Source organism: Oncorhynchus mykiss, chromosome 26 (genome assembly GCF_057628025.1).
Source record: "Oncorhynchus mykiss isolate SJ-2025 chromosome 26, ASM5762802v1, whole genome shotgun sequence".
NCBI lineage: Eukaryota > Metazoa > Chordata > Actinopteri > Salmoniformes > Salmonidae > Oncorhynchus > Oncorhynchus mykiss.
This window is the reverse complement of record NC_143047.1, coordinates 44,121,946-44,140,101: the sequence shown is the minus strand read 5'-3', so window position 1 is coordinate 44,140,101 and position 18,156 is coordinate 44,121,946. Positions and strand designations below refer to the sequence as shown.

General features: G+C 40.9%; 1 protein-coding gene across 11 annotated transcripts in view; it reads right to left on the bottom strand.

Moving 5' to 3' along the window:
- The window catches only part of LOC110487142 (C-myc promoter-binding protein), a 155,175-nt gene extending 137,692 nt beyond the window's left edge, over positions 1-17,483 (bottom strand). For all 11 annotated transcript variants that reach the window (XM_090223212.1, XM_090223213.1, XM_090223215.1 and 8 more), the window contains exon 1: positions 17,251-17,483. The gene's annotated coding sequence lies outside the window, so the exon portion shown is untranslated. The remainder of the gene's footprint in view (positions 1-17,250) is intronic.
- Positions 17,484-18,156: the final 673 nt, after the last annotated feature.

The following is an 18,156-nucleotide window of genomic DNA, read 5'->3' as shown; positions in this document are numbered from 1 at the left end:
GAGTTATAGAAACAGAGTTATAGAAACAGAGTTATAGAAACAGAGTTATAGAAACAGAGTTATAGAGTTATAGATACAGAGTTATAGAAACAGAGTTATAGAGTTATAGAAACAGAGTTATAGAAACAGAGTTATAGAAACAGAGTTATAGAAACAGAGTTATAGAAACAGAGTTATAGAGTTATAGATACAGAGTTATAGAAACAGAGTTATAGAAACAGAGTTATAGAAACAGAGTTATAGAGTTATAGATACAGAGTTATAGAAACAGAGTTATAGAGTTATAGATACAGAGTTATAGAAACAGAGTTATAGAAACAGAGTTATAGAAACAGAGTTATAGAGTTATAGAAACAGAGTTATAGAAACAGAGTTATAGAAACAGAGTTATAGAAACAGAGTTATAGAAACAGAGTTATAGAAACAGAGTTATAGAAACAGAGTTATAGAAACAGAGTTATAGAGTTAAAGAAACAGAGTTATAGAGTTATAGAAACAGAGTTATAGAAACAGAGTTATAGAAACAGAGTTATAGAAACAGAGTTATAGAAACAGAGTTATAGAAACAGAGTTATAGAAACAGAGTTATAGAAACAGAGTTATAGAGTTATAGAAACAGAGTTATAGAAACAGAGTTATAGAAACAGAGTTATAGAAACAGAGTTATAGAGTTATAGATACAGAGTTATAGAAACAGAGTTATAGAGTTATAGAAACAGAGTTATAGAGTTATAGAAACAGAGTTATAGAGTTATAGAAACAGAGTTATAGAAACAGAGTTATAGAGTTATAGAAACAGAGTTATAGAAACAGAGTTATAGAGTTATAGAAACAGAGTTATAGAAACAGAGTTATAGAGTTATAGAAACAGAGTTACAGAGTTATAGAAACAGAGTTATAGAAACAGAGTTATAGAGTTATAGAAACAGAGTTACAGAGTTATAGAAACAGAGTTATAGAGTTATAGAAACAGAGTTATAGAAACAGAGTTATAGAAACAGAGTTATAGAGTTATAGAAACAGAGTTACAGAGTTATAGAAACAGAGTTATAGAAACAGAGTTATAGAAACAGAGTTATAGAAACAGAGTTATAGAAACAGAGTTATAGAGTTATAGAAACAGAGTTATAGAAACAGAGTTATAGAGTTATAGAAACAGAGTTATAGAAACAGAGTTATAGAGTTATAGAAACAGAGTTATAGAGTTATAGAAACAGAGTTATAGAAACAGAGTTGTAGAAACAGAGTTATAGAAACAGAGTTATAGAAACAGAGTTATAGAGTTATAGAAACAGAGTTATAGAGTTATAGAAACAGAGTTATAGAGTTATAGAAACAGAGTTATAGAGTTATAGAAACAGAGTTATAGAAACAGAGTTATAGAAACAGAGTTATAGAAACAGAGTTATAGAAACAGAGTTATAGAGTTATAGAAACAGAGTTATAGAAACAGAGTTATAGAAACAGAGTTATAGAGTTAAAGAAACAGAGTTATAGAGTTATAGAAACAGAGTTATAGAGTTATAGAAACAGAGTTATAGAAACAGAGTTATAGAAACAGAGTTATAGAAACAGAGTTATAGAAACAGAGTTATAGAGTTATAGAAACAGAGTTATAGAAACAGAGTTATAGAAACAGAGTTATAGAAACAGAGTTATAGAGTTATAGAAACAGAGTTATAGAGTTATAGAAACAGAGTTATAGAGTTATAGAAACAGAGTTATAGAAACAGAGTTATAGAAACAGAGTTATAGAAACAGAGTTATAGAAACAGAGTTATAGAGTTATAGAAACAGAGTTATAGAAACAGAGTTATAGAAACAGAGTTATAGAGTTAAAGAAACAGAGTTATAGAAACAGAGTTACAGAAACAGAGTTATAGAGTTATAGAAACAGAGTTATAGAGTTATAGAAACAGAGTTATAGAAACAGAGTTATAGAAACAGAGTTATAGAGTTATAGAAACAGAGTTATAGAAACAGAGTTATAGAGTTATAGAAACAGAGTTATAGAAACAGAGTTATAGAGTTATAGAAACAGAGTTATAGAGTTATAGAAACAGAGTTATAGAAACAGAGTTATAGAAACAGAGTTATAGAGTTAAAGAAACAGAGTTATAGAAACAGAGTTATAGAAACAGAGTTATAGAGTTATAGAAACAGAGTTATAGAGTTATAGATACAGAGTTATAGAAACAGAGTTATAGAGTTATAGAAACAGAGTTATAGAGTTATAGAAACAGAGTTACAGAGTTATAGAAACAGAGTTATAGAGTTATAGAAACAGAGTTATAGAAACAGAGTTATAGAAACAGAGTTATAGAGTTATAGAAACAGAGTTATAGAGTTATAGAAACAGAGTTATAGAAACAGAGTTATAGAGTTATAGAAACAGAGTTATAGAAACAGAGTTATAGAAACAGAGTTATAGAGTTATAGAAACAGAGTTATAGAAACAGAGTTATAGAAACAGAGTTATAGAGTTATAGAAACAGAGTTATAGAGTTATAGAAACAGAGTTATAGAAACAGAGTTATAGAGTTATAGAAACAGAGTTATAGAAACAGAGTTATAGAAACAGAGTTATAGAAACAGAGTTATAGAAACAGAGTTATAGAAACAGAGTTATAGAAACAGAGTTATAGAGTTATAGAAACAGAGTTATAGAAACAGAGTTATAGAAACAGAGTTATAGAAACAGAGTTATAGAAACAGAGTTATAGAGTTATAGAAACAGAGTTATAGAAACAGAGTTATAGAGTTATAGAAACAGAGTTATAGAAACAGAGTTATAGAAACAGAGTTATAGAGTTATAGAAACAGAGTTATAGAGTTATAGAAACAGAGTTATAGAAACAGAGTTACAGAGTTACAGAAACAGAGTTATATAAACAGAGTTATAGAGTTATAGAAACAGAGTTATAGAGTTAAAGAAACAGAGTTATAGAAACAGAGTTATAGAGTTATAGAAACAGAGTTATAGAGTTATAGAAACAGAGTTATAGAGTTATAGAAACAGAGTTATAGAGTTATAGAAACAGAGTTATAGAGTTAAAGAAACAGAGTTATAGAAACAGAGTTATAGAGTTATAGAAACAGAGTTATAGAGTTATAGAAACAGAGTTATAGAGTTATAGAAACAGAGTTATAGAGTTATAGAAACAGAGTTATAGAGTTATAGAAACAGAGTTATAGAGTTATAGAAACAGAGTTATAGAAACAGAGTTATAGAAACAGAGTTATAGAGTTAAAGAAACAGAGTTATAGAAACAGAGTTATAGAGTTACAGAAACAGAGTTATATAAACAGAGTTATAGAGTTATAGAAACAGAGTTATAGAGTTAAAGAAACAGAGTTATAGAAACAGAGTTATAGAGTTATAGAAACAGAGTTATAGAAACAGAGTTATAGAAACAGAGTTATAGAGTTATAGAAACAGAGTTATAGAAACAGAGTTATAGAGTTATAGAAACAGAGTTATAGAGTTATAGAAACAGAGTTATAGAAACAGAGTTATAGAAACAGAGTTATAGAGTTAAAGAAACAGAGTTATAGAAACAGAGTTATAGAAACAGAGTGATAGAGTTATAGAAACAGAGTTATAGAGTTATAGAAACAGAGTTATAGAAACAGAGTTATAGAAACAGAGTTATAGAAACAGAGTTATAGAGTTATAGAAACAGAGTTATAGAGTTATAGATACAGAGTTATAGAAACAGAGTTATAGAGTTATAGAAACAGAGTTATAGAAACAGAGTTATAGAAACAGAGTTATAGAGTTATAGAAACAGAGTTATAGAGTTATAGAAACAGAGTTATAGAAACAGAGTTATAGAGTTATAGAAACAGAGTTATAGAAACAGAGTTATAGAAACAGAGTTATAGAGTTATAGAAACAGAGTTATAGAAACAGAGTTATAGAAACAGAGTTATAGAAACAGAGTTATAGAGTTATAGAAACAGAGTTATAGAGTTATAGAAACAGAGTTATAGAAACAGAGTTATAGAGTTATAGAAACAGAGTTATAGAAACAGAGTTATAGAAACAGAGTTATAGAAACAGAGTTATAGAAACAGAGTTATAGAAACAGAGTTATAGAGTTATAGAAACAGAGTTATAGAAACAGAGTTATAGAAACAGAGTTATAGAAACAGAGTTATAGAAACAGAGTTATAGAGTTATAGAAACAGAGTTATAGAAACAGAGTTATAGAGTTATAGAAACAGAGTTATAGATACAGAGTTATAGAAACAGAGTTATAGAAACAGAGTTATAGAGTTATAGAAACAGAGTTATAGAAACAGAGTTATAGAAACAGAGTTATAGATACAGAGTTATAGAAACAGAGTTATAGAAACAGAGTTATAGAAACAGAGTTATAGAGTTATAGAAACAGAGTTATAGAAACAGAGTTATAGAGTTATAGAAACAGAGTTATAGAAACAGAGTTATAGAGTTATAGAAACAGAGTTATAGAAACAGAGTTATAGAGTTATAGAAACAGAGTTATAGAAACAGAGTTATAGAGTTATAGAAACAGAGTTATAGAAACAGAGTTACAGAGTTACAGAAACAGAGTTATATAAACAGAGTTATAGAGTTATAGAAACAGAGTTATAGAGTTAAAGAAACAGAGTTATAGAAACAGAGTTATAGAGTTATAGAAACAGAGTTATAGAGTTATAGAAACAGAGTTATAGAGTTATAGAAACAGAGTTATAGAGTTATAGAAACAGAGTTACAGAGTTATAGAAACAGAGTTATAGAAACAGAGTTATAGAAACAGAGTTATAGAAACAGAGTTATAGAGTTATAGAAACAGAGTTATAGAAACAGAGTTATAGAAACAGAGTTATAGAGTTATAGAAACAGAGTTATAGAGTTATAGAAACAGAGTTATAGAGTTAAAGAAACAGAGTTATAGAAACAGAGTTATAGAGTTACAGAAACAGAGTTATATAAACAGAGTTATAGAGTTATAGAAACAGAGTTATAGAGTTAAAGAAACAGAGTTATAGAAACAGAGTTATAGAGTTATAGAAACAGAGTTATAGAAACAGAGTTATAGAGTTATAGATACAGAGTTATAGAGTTATAGAAACAGAGTGAGAGTACGTCAGAAAGAATGATCCAGAAATCACTTAATTGTTACATATTGCCTCTTCCTTCATACCCACTCTAGGTCCCGGTCCTTCATACCCACTCTAGGTATCCATCCTTCATACCCACTCTAGGTATCCTTCCTTCATACCCACTCTAGGTATCCATCCTTCATACCCACTCTAGGTATCTATCCTTCATACCCACTCTAGGTATCCTTCCTTCATACCCACTCTAGGTATCCATCCTTCATACCCACTCTAGGTATATATCCTTCATACCCACTCTAGGTATCCATCCTTCATACCCACTCTAGGTATCTATCCTTCATACCCACTCTAGGTATCCATCCTTCATACCCACTCTAGGTCCCGGTCCTTCATACCCACTCTAGGTATCTATCTTTCATACCCACTCTAGGTATCTATCCTTCATACCCACTCTAGGTATCTATCCTTCATACCCACTCTAGGTATCCATCCTTCATACCCACTCTAGGTATCCATCCTTCATACCCACTCTAGGTATCTATCCTTCATACCCACTCTAGGTATCTATCCTTCATACCCACTCTAGGTATCCATCCTTCATACCCACTCTAGGTATCCATCCTTCATACCCACTCTAGGTATCCATCCTTCATACCCACTCTAGGTATCCATCCTTCATACCCACTCTAGGTATCTATCCTTCATACCCACTCTAGGTATCCATCCTTCATACCCACTCTAGGTCCCGGTCCTTCATACCCACTCTAGGTATCTATCCTTCATAACCACTCTAGGTATCCATCCTTCATACCCACTCTAGGTCCCGGTCCTTCATACCCACTCTAGGTATCCATCCTTCATACCCACTCTAGGTCCCGGTCCTTCATACCCACTCTAGGTATCCATCCTTCATACCCACTCTAGGTATCCATCCTTCATACCCACTCTAGGTATCCATCCTTCATACCCACTCTAGGTATCCTTCCTTCATACCCACTCTAGGTATCTATCCTTCATACCAACTCTAGGTATCCATCCTTCATACCCACTCTAGGTATCCTTCCTTCATACCCACTCTAGGTATCTATCTTTCATACCCACTCTAGGTATCTATCCTTCATACCAACTCTAGGTATCCATCCTTCATACCCACTCTAGGTCCCGGTCCTTCATACCCACTCTAGGTATCCATCCTTCATACCCACTCTAGGTATCCATCCTTCATACCCACTCTAGGTATCTATCCTTCATACCCACTCTAGGTATCTATCCTTCATACCCACTCTAGGTATCCATCCTTCATACCCACTCTAGGTATCTATCCTTCATACCCACTCTAGGTATCTATCCTTCATACCCACTCTAGGTATCTATCCTTCATACCCACTCTTGGTCCCGGTCCTTCATACCCACCCTAGGTATCCATCACTACTGTAGACCAGGGCTCTTCACTACACAGAGAATAGGGTTCCATCTGGGACGTACTCTAGATAATTCCCTCACTACCTGGCAGAAAACCATTCTTCAGAGAGCTTAAGGCTCCAAGGCAAGGCAGCCAACAGGTTTGCGAAATCCTTGTGGCTTTTTTTGTTGTTGTCCTGGCGTGTTTTTCAATTCACAGGCAGCTCTTTGCTTTGGGAAGCGCCAGTAGGTGCTTTGATTTTGTGACTCATCAGAAGGTGAAGACAGCCAATTGCTTTCACCTTAATAAGCTCCCCATCCCCCATTCTGTGTATTAGAGAAATTAAAGGAAACACATAGTCAGTTGAACGACTGAATGCATTCAACCGAAATGTGTCTTCCGTATTTAACCCAATCAGAGAGGAGCGGGGTGGGGGGGGGGGGGTGGGGGGTGGGGGGCAGAGGAGGGGACAGATTAACCTTTTTAATCATTTGCATTTTCCTCCCCCACAAAAAATGTATCTCTGTTTTTCCAGTTTGAGACTTCTGGAGTTAATTGAATTCCTGTTAACTTTATCACGGTGGAATTTCAATTAAAGAGGAGCTCTAATTGAGATTCATTCAGTCCAGAGATCTATTAATGCACAACATAGGGATGGAGGCAGGTGAGGAAGTAGTAGTAGCTGTAGTAGCAGGTAAAGATGCAAGTCATTAAGACAGACTTTCCCTCAGTAATAGCAGGTAAAGATGCAGGCCATTAAGACAGACTTTCCCTCAGTAATAGCAGGTAAAGATGCAGGCCATTAAGACAGACTTTCCCTCAGTAGTAGCAGGTAAAGATGCAGGCCATTAAGACAGACTTTCCCTCAGTAGTAGCTGGTAAAGATGCAGGCCATTAAGACAGACTTTCCCTCAGTAATAGCAGGTAAAGATGCAGGCCATTAAGACAGACTTTCCCTCAGTAATAGCAGGTAAAGATGCAGGTCATTAAGACAGACTTTCGCCCAGTTTGGCAAGTAAAGATGCAGGTCATTAAGACAGACTTTCCCTCAGTAATAGCAGGTAAAGATGCAGGCCATTAAGACAGACTTTCCCTCAGTAATAGCAGGTAAAGATGCAGGCCATTAAGACAGACTTTCCCTCAGTAATAGCAGGTAAAGATGCAGGTCATTAAGACAGACTTTCCCTCAGTAATAGCAGGTAAAGATGCAGGCCATTAAGACAGACTTTCCCTCAGTAATAGCAGGTAAAGATGCAGGCCATTAAGACAGACTTTCCCTCAGTAATAGCAGGTAAAGATGCAGGCCATTAAGACAGACTTTCCCTCAGTAATAGCAGGTAAAGATGCAGGCCATTAAGACAGACTTTCCCTCAGTAATAGCAAGTAAAGATGCAGGCCATTAAGTTCATCTTCTTTTCCCAGAGCAAATTCAATAGAGCCAAGATCAATACCAGGAAGATGGTAAACAAGACCAACACAGGAGGAAAGTGTGGCTAAATTATGGACTACTCTGTAAGGGGAACTGGAACTGAAATCTAAGTTACAGCGCCGTGAAAAAGTATTTACCCCCTTTCTGATTTTCGCTATTTTTTTTTTTACATATTTTTGAAACTGAATGTTAACAGATCTTCAACCAAAACCTAATATTAGATAAAGGGAACCTGAGTTTACAAATAACATAAAAAAATTGATACTTATTTCATTTATTTAATTAACAAAGTTAATTAAGACAAGTCGTCCAGGTCCTGAGGCAGCAAAGCCCCAAACCAAACCATCACACTACCACCACCATGCTTGTCTGTTGGTATGAGGTTCTTACTGTGAGAATGCACTGTTTGGTTTTCACCAGGGACACAGGCATAACGGGACACACGTCGTCCAAAAAGTTTACTAAAGTTTGTCAAAAAGCACCTGGATGATCATCAAAACTCTTGGGTCCCATTATGCCTGAACAATTAATTAAATTTACATTGACCCCCCCTTTGTTTTTACACTGCTGCTACTCGCTGTTTATTATCTATGCATCATAACTTTACAATTTACCTCAACCAACCTGTACCCCAGCACATTAACTCAGTACCGGTACCTCCTGTACAGAGCCTTGTTACCTGTACCCCCGCACACTGACTCGGTACCGGTACCCCCTGTACAGAGCCTCGTTACCTGTACCCCCGCACACTGACCCAGTACCGGTACCCCCTGTACAGAGCCTTGTTACCTGTACCCCCGCACACTGACCCAGTACCGGTACCTCCTGTACACAGCCTCGTTACCTGTACCCCCGCACACTGACCCAGTACCGGTACCTCCTGTACACAGCCTTGTTACCTGTACCCCCGCACACTGACCCAGTACCGGTACCTCCTGTACAGAGCCTCGTTACCTGTACCCCAGCACACTGACTCAGTACCGGTACCTCCTGTACAGAGCCTCGTTACCTGTACCCCCGCACACTGACTCGGTACCGGTACCCCCTGTACAGAGCCTCGTTACCTGTACCCCCGCACACTGACCCAGTACCGGTACCTCCTGTACAGAGCCTTGTTACCTGTACCCCCGCACACTGACCCAGTACCGGTACCTCCTGTACACAGCCTCGTTACCTGTACCCCCGCACACTGACCCAGTACCGGTACCTCCTGTACACAGCCTCGTTACCTGTACCCCCGCACACTGACCCAGTACCGGTACCTCCTGTACAGAGCCTCGTTACCTGTACCCCAGCACACTGACTCAGTACCGGTACCTCCTGTACAGAGCCTCGTTACCTGTACCCCCGCACACTGACTCGGTACCGGTACCCCCTGTACAGAGCCTCGTTACCTGTACCCCAGCACACTGACCCAGTACCGGTACCTCCTGTACAGAGCCTCGTTACCTGTACCCCAGCACACTGACTCAGTACCGGTACCTCCTGTACAGAGCCTCGTTACCTGTACCCCCGCACATTGACCCAGTACCGGTACCTCCTGTACAGAGCCTCGTTACCTGTACCCCAGCACACTGACCCAGTACCGGTACCTCCTGTACAGAGCCTCGTTACCTGTACCCCAGCACACTGACCCAGTACCGGTACCTCCTGTACAGAGCCTTGTTACCTGTACCCCCGCACACTGACCCAGTACCGGTACCTCCTGTACAGAGCCTCGTTACCTGTACCCCAGCACACTGACCCAGTACCGGTACCTCCTGTACAGAGCCTCGTTACCTGTACCCCAGCACACTGACCCAGTACCGGTATCTCCTGTACAGAGCCTCGTTACCTGTACCCCAGCACACTGACCCAGTACCGGTACCTCCTGTACAGAGCCTCGTTACCTGTACCCCCGCACACTGACCCAGTACCGGTACCTCCTGTACAGAGCCTCGTTACCTGTACCCCCGCACACTGACCCAGTACCGGTACCTCCTGTACAGAGCCTCGTTACCTGTACCCCTGCACACTGACCCAGTACCGGTACCTCCTGTACAGAGCCTCGTTACCTGTACCCCAGCACATTAACTCAGTACCGGTACCTCCTGTACAGAGCCTCGTTACCTGTACCCCAGCACATTGACCCAGTACCGGTGCCTCCTGTACAGAGCCTCGTTACCTGTACCCCAGCACATTGACCCAGTACCGGTACCTCCTGTACAGAGCCTCGTTACCTGTACCCCCGCACACTGACCCAGTACCGGTACCTCCTGTACAGAGCCTCGTTACCTGTACCCCAGCACACTGACCCAGTACCGGTACCTCCTGTACAGAGCCTCGTTACCTGTACCCCAGCACATTGACCCAGTACCGGTACCTCCTGTACAGAGCCTCGTTACCTGTACCACAGCACATTGACCCAGTACCGGTACCTCCTGTACAGAGCCTCGTTATTGTTATGTCATTTTATTGAGTTACTTTTTAACATATTTTTATTTCATTTTTCACTTTAGTTTATTTATTAAATATTTTCTTAACTCTATTTCTTGAACTGCCTTGTTGGTTAAGGGCTTGTAAGTCAGCATTTCACTGTATTTCTTTATTTAACCTGTTGTATTCGGCGCATTTGAGAAATAACATTTGATTTGATTTCTCATGTAAAATGTGTGTATCACTGCTGCCCGCCTATGTTTTACAAAACCAATGGGTATGTAACCTAGCCCTGCCTAAACCAATGGTTACTGGGATGGAAATGTAATGTAACCTAGCCCTGCCTAAACCAACGGTTACTGTATGGAACCTAGCCCTGCCTAAACCAATGGTTACTGGGATAGAAATGTAATGTAACCTAGCCCTGCCTAAACCAATGGTTACTGGGATAGAAATGTAATGTAACCTAGCCCTGCCTAAACCAATGGTTACTGGGATAGAAATGTAATGTAACCTAGCCCTGCCTAAACCAATGGTTACTGTATGTAACCTAGCCCTGCCTAAACCAACGGTTACTGTATGTAACCTAGCCCTGCCTAAACCAATGGTTACTGTATGTAACCTAGCCCTGCCTAAACCAACGGTTACTGTACGTAACCTAGCCCTGCCTAAACCAATGGTTACTCTACGTAACCTAGCCCTGCCTAAACCAATGGTTACTGTATGTAACCTAGCCCTGCCTAAACCAATGGTTACTGTATGTAACCTAGCCCTGCCTAAACCAATGGTTACTGTATGTAACCTAGCCCTGCCTAAACCAATGGTTACTGTATGTAACCTAGCCCTGCCTAAACCAATGGTTACTGTATGTAACCTAGCCCTGCCTAAACCAATGGTTACTGTATGGAACCTAGCCCTGCCTAAACCAATGGTTACTGCATGTAACCTAGCCCTGCCTAAACCAATGGTTACTGGGATAGAAATGTAATGTAACCTAGCCCTGCCTAAACCAATGGTTACTGTACATAACCTAGCCCTGCCTAAACCAACGGTTACTGGGATAGAAATGTAATGTAACCTAGCCCTGCCTAAACCAACGGTTACTGTATGTAACCTAGCCCTGCCTAAACCAATGGTTACTGTATGTAACCTAGCCCTGCCTAAACCAATGGTTACTGTATGTAACCTAGCCCTGCCTAAACCAACGGTTACTGTATGTAACCTAGCCCTGCCTAAACCAACGGTTACTGGGATAGAAATGTAATGTAACCTAGCCCTGCCTAAACCAATGGTTACTGTATGTAACCTAGCCCTGCCTAAACCAACGGTTACTGGGATAGAAATGTAATGTAACCTAGCCCTGCCTAAACCAATGGTTATTGTACGTAACCTAGCCCTGCCTAAACCAACGGTTACTGTATGTAACCTAGCCCTGCCTAAACCAATGGTTACTGTATGTAACCTAGCCCTGCCTAAACCAATGGTTACTGTATGTAACCTAGCCCTGCCTAAACCAATGGTTACTGGGATAGAAATGTAATGTAACCTAGCCCTGCCTAAACCAATGGTTACTGGGATAGAAATGTAATGTAACCTAGCCCTGCCTAAACCAATGGTTACTGTATGTAACCTAGCCCTGCCTAAACCAATGGTTACTGTATGTAACCTAGCCCTGCCTAAACCAATGGTTACTGGGATAGAAATGTAATGTAACCTAGCCCTGCCTAAACCAACGGTTACTGGGATAGAAATGTAATGTAACCTAGCCCTGCCTAAACCAATGGTTACTGTATGTAACCTAGCCCTGCCTAAACCAATGGTTACTGGGATAGAAATGTAATGTAACCTAGCCCTGCCTAAACCAACGGTTACTGGGATAGAAATGTAATGTAACCTAGCCCTGCCTAAACCAACGGTTACTGGGATAGAAATGTAATGTAACCTAGCCCTGCCTAAACCAACGGTTACTGTATGTAACCTAGCCCTGCCTAAACCAACGGTTACTGTATGTAACCTAGCCCTGCCTAAACCAACGGTTACTGTATGTAACCTAGCCCTGCCTAAACCAATGGTTACTGTACGTAACCTAGCCCTGCCTAAACCAATGGTTACTGTATGTAACCTAGCCCTGCCTAAACCAATGGTTACTGGGATAGAAATGTAATGTAACCTAGCCCTGCCTAAACCAACGGTTACTGGGATAGAAATGTAATGTAACCTAGCCCTGCCTAAACCAATGGTTACTGTACATAACCTAGCCCTGCCTAAACCAACGGTTACTGTACGTAACCTAGCCCTGCCTAAACCAATGGTTACTGTATGTAACCTAGCCCTGCCTAAACCAATGGTTCCTGTACGTAACCTAGCCCTGCCTAAACCAACGGTTACTGTATGTAACCTAGCCCTGCCTAAACCAATGGTTACTGTATGTAACCTAGCCCTGCCTAAACCAATGGTTCCTGTACGTAACCTAGCCCTGCCTAAACCAATGGTTACTGTATGTAACCTATCACTGCCTAAACCAATGGTTACTGGGATAGAACATGGCATAGGCCTATAGCCCAGCTTAGCCCAATGGTTTATGTGATATTACAGATGACATAGACAGTAACAGGGTTTGTAATGACAAACACCCTGTAAGACCAATGTTTGCATCTGCCAGTAAGTGACTATTAAAATCTTTACTTAAAGGCTGGTCAGGACTTAGTGCTGTTACATCAATCCTCTGAGACCACAGCCCACTCAACACACAGCCAGCCAGACAGCCAGCCAGCCAACACAAAGACAGACAGCCAGCTAGCCACCCACCACACAGCCAGCCACCCAACACACAGCCAGCCAGACAGCCAGCCAGCCAGCCAGCAACCCAACACACAGCCAGCCAGACAGCCAGCCACCCATCACACAGCCAGCCACCCAACACACAGACAGACAGCCAGCTAGCCACCCATCACACAGCCAGCCACCCAACACACAGCCAGCCACCCAACACACAGCCAGCCAGCCACCCAACACACAGCCAGCCAGACAGCCAGCCACCCATCACACAGCCAGCCACCCAACACACAGACAGACAGCCAGCTAGCCACCCATCACACAGCCAGCCACCCAACATACAGCCAGCCACCCAACACACAGCCAGCCAGCCACCCAACACACAGCCAGCCAGACAGCCAGCCACCCATCACACAGCCAGCCACCCAACACACAGACAGACAGCCAGCTAGCCACCCATCACACAGCCAGCCAGCCAACACACAGCCATCCAGCCACCCAACCCACAGCCAGCCAGCCACCCAACACACAGCCAGCCAGACAGCCAGCCACCCACCCAACACACAGCCAGCCAGCCACCCACCCAACACACAGCCAGCCAGCCACCCACCCAACACACAGCCAGCCAGCCCTAACAAGAGTGTAAAAACAGCCCACCCACTGACATTCAGGAGACACCCTGCCCATTTGTAGGCCTAATACATTACAACATACTCTGTTCCCAGATTTAGCCTAGGCCTAATTGATGTTTCTGTTTTGCAAACCCTGAGTCAATGTTAATCTAAGCCTGTGAAATTACCATTTTCTTTGGTTTGTTTCCAAATCTAAAGCAGTCCATCCGATGTTATGTGTCTATTTCCAACCTCCCATCCCAGACATAGACCGTTCTCTCTGCTACCGCACGGCAAGCGGTACCGGAGCGCCAAGTCTAGGTCCAAGAGGCTCCTAAATAGCTTCTACCCCCGAGCCATAAGACTCCTGAACAGCTAATCAAATGGCTACCCAGACTATTTACATTGTCCCCCCCCAGAACGCTGCTGCTACTCTCTGTTTATAATCTATGCATAGTCACTTTAATAACTCTACCTACATGTACATAATTACCTCAATTACCTCGACACAGGTGCCCCCGCACATTGGCTCTGTACTGGTACCCCCTATATACAGCCCCACTATTGTTATTTACTGCTGCTCTTTAATTATTTGTTAATCTTATTTTCTTAAAACTGCATTGTTGGTTAAGGGCTTGTAAGTAAGCATTTCACTGTAAGGTTGTATTCGGCACATGTGACAAATACAATTTGATTTGATTTGATATCTGTTAGCTTTGCTGAAGAAGACAGAAATCTCATACATTACTTAGTCTTTCTCGTAGCCTACATTCTGCATCATCTTCTATTCTGACTAGGCTACATTCTGCATCATCTTCTATTCTGACTAGGCTACATTCTGCATCATCTTCTATTCTGACTAGGCTACATTCTGCATCATCTTCTATTCTGACTAGGCTACATTCTGCATCATCTTCTATTCTGACTAGGCTACATTCTGCATCATCTTCTATTCTGACAAGGCTACATTCTGCATCATCTTCTATTCTGACTAGGCTACATTCTGCATCATCTTCTATTCTGACAAGGCTACATTCTGCATCATCTTCTATTCTGACTAGGCTACATTCTGCATCATCTTCTATTCTGACTAGGCTACATTCTGCATCATCTTCTATTCTGACAAGGCTACATTCTGCATCATCTTCTATTCTGACAAGGCTACATTCTCATGTATGTACTGGTTCCCCTGTATGAAGTCTGGTTCTCCTATAATATGTCCTATCCCTGGACACTGACATCTGAACTTCTATCATCAGGGTGTTGCCTTTGCTTTGAACCCCATCAGTGGTGCAGCTGCTGCCTCTCTGCACAGTGAGAAAGGACCCCTGGGCTTTGGCAAGGCCTTGGTCTTCGTCCTAAATCGCACCCTTATTCTCTATGTAGTGTACTACTTTGACCAGGGCCCCGAGCCCTGCTTCCGGAACTCTAACTCCCTGCTTCCGGAACTCTAACTCCCTGCTTCCGGGAACTCTCACTCCCTGCTTCCGGGAACTCTCACTCCCTGCTTCCGGGAACTCTCACTCCCTGCTTCCGGGAACTCTCACTCCCTGCTTCCGGAACTCTAACTCCCTGCTTCCGGAACTCTAATCTTCATGCTGTGTGGTTCAAAAGCAGGACTTGACTGTTGACTGACTACCTTCACGTATTTCTCTCTCATGTGTGACAGCGTCGTCAACATGTTTTCCTCCTTTTAACATTCCGATCGATACAAGGGACACCGTTGGTTAGAACGGGAACAGACACAGCATGGTAGACTGCTTACGTTGTTTCCTCTCTCTCTCTCTGTCTCTGTCTCTCTCTCTCTCACTCTCTCTCTGTCTCTCTCTCTCTGTCTCTCTCTTTCTGTCTCTCTCTCTCTCTGTCTCTCTGTCTCTCTCTCTCTCTCTGTCTCTCTCTCTCTGTTTCTCTCTCTCTCTCTGTCTCTCTCTTTCTTTCTCTCTCTCTCTTTCTCTCTCTCTCTTTCTCTCTCTCTCTCACTCTGTCTCTCTCTCTCTCACTCTGTCTCTCTCTCTCTCTCTCACTCTCTCTCTCTCTGTGTCTCTCTCTCTCACTCTCTGTCTCTCTCTGTCTCTCTCTCTCTATTTCTCTCTCTTTCTCTCTCTCTCTTTCTCTCTCACTCTTTCTCTCTCTCTCTCTCTCTTTCTCTCTTTCTCTCTCTCTCTCTCTCTGTCTCTTTCTCTCTCTCTCCAACAATTGTTTTACTATTTTCCATAAATCATGACACCTGAGTTTGTGTTGAACACTGACAATGTTGATCAGGATTAGCTTAGTTATTGACGCACAGAATAGAATAAAATAGAATATGATAAGATAGAATCTAGACTGTTGACTTGGATCCAGAAGAGGAATTGTGCAGTTTACTGAGTGAGTATATAAACACCTCTCTGGTATAAGTGGCAGTGAGGTTTCCAAATCACATGGGGTAGGTTGTGTCTATCTTCCTGTCAGAGTGTGATGGTATGATTTGATCTGACTTGTCTGTCCTGTATGGTGTCACCACTTCAATCTCCCGTGAGGAAATTCATATGATGAAATCCATCTTTAATAGCCTAAAGTTAATTCATATCTGATGTCTCCATCATTCCAGTATGCAAGAATGTGGAGACGTTTTTTTACACATCTGCTTTCCATACAGCTGTTTCCACAGCACAAACAGCATACTGTCTTTTTTATTGCTACCAAAACATCCAAGTGAATGCAAACTCTAAATCACGTTTCCACTATACTCACTTCAGCTCAATCTAAACAGTAGGATCAACTTTGTTTCCTCAGTCAAAAACCACGATGCCTGTTTCCTCAATCTTGAGCTGGTAGTTTAATGTTGTACTCTGTTTGCGCACCATCAAGCCTCCTGCAAATAACTACATAGCTCTGCCAAGCAGAAGTGACACATGGTTTTCTCCCCCGGCTTAAATTATTATCTGACAGAGGAAGATATTCAGTTTTATTTTAAGACTATCTGACCCACACATTACTTTATTATAGTCCAGGACAAAAAAATCTATTTGTGACACTAGAATGTGCACTATATAACCAATCAGTCAATCCTTATGTCCCTGCATAGGGTCATAGTCATAGCCACACAGGTGGGTCCTGTAAACGGGTCCCATACTGTGATTCCATGCTCTGGGGCACGAATATAAAGCTAACTATATTCATTATGCACACCGTTTTCCACCACCTTGACAGACTGACAGCAACCTGTGGCATGTCATCTGCATACGCATGAAGGTATTACAGAAGCCGACGAGATACTAAATCCATTACAATACAGCTTTAAAAGCAGGACACACTGAGGCTGGTACTGTCTGTCTGGACAGTTATACGGTGAATTCACTGCATGAATTCTGCTCAAATTCACATAGGGGTGATCCCACTAAACGGAGAGTGACAGCCTGGAATAAAACACCGTTCGCCCTAGTTAGCCTGGCTACGGCCGGTTACCTCACATGAGCTAGCAAACTCATAGCTAAACCCCTTATCAACTCCTCACAAAATAACGGTTTAATTAACATTATACTTACACCACCAGCAAACGCGATATCACTCGTCGTCCAACTTCGGCGGGATTTCTTCAAAAACACACTGGCATTTTTAAAAACAGTCAATATTTGAATGAGCCGTTGATATCTAGAAATAGACTACTATAGCCAGTTGTGTTCAAGGCGCCGACCCGGCTCCGTCCTCCGCCATTTTGGTTGTGATGGGGAATACGTTGCGTCGCGCGGGTTTGGTTTGGCTGCTGTCGGGTCACCCTATGTAATTATAGGAAGCACCAAAACAACATATCATTGTGTTATAGCTGTGTAACACATGTATGAACTACACTATCTATAAACTAATCATTCTTTTTTTTTTTACAAACTAAGTTATAACATTTTGATTGTGAAGATTCTGACTTGCAAGTCTACACAAGTACTGGTACAATACATTACAATGCTTAGGACTATATATGAAATGCATATAATACATTTTATACATAATTGTAAGTATACTTTAATGTGAAGTATTATTGAAAATGTTAATTTCCCAGACAAAAACAAAAATATAAACGCAACATGAAACAATTACATTGTTTTAATGTAATCAAATGAAACAATTTCAAAGATTTTACTGAGTTACTGTTCATTTATGGATTTCACATGACTGGGAATACAGATATGCATATGCTCTCACAGAGAAAATGTAGGGGTGTGGATCAGAAAACCAGTCAGTATCTGGTGTGACCACCATTTGCCTCATGCAGGACAACATCTCCTTTGCATAGAGTAAATCAGGCTGTTGATTGTGGCCTGTGGAATGTTGTCCCACTCTTCTTCCATGGCTGTGCAAAGTTGCTGGATATTGGCAGAAACTGGAACACGCTGTCATACACATATATCCAAAGCATCCCAAACCTGCTCAATGGGTGACATGTCTGGTGAGTATGT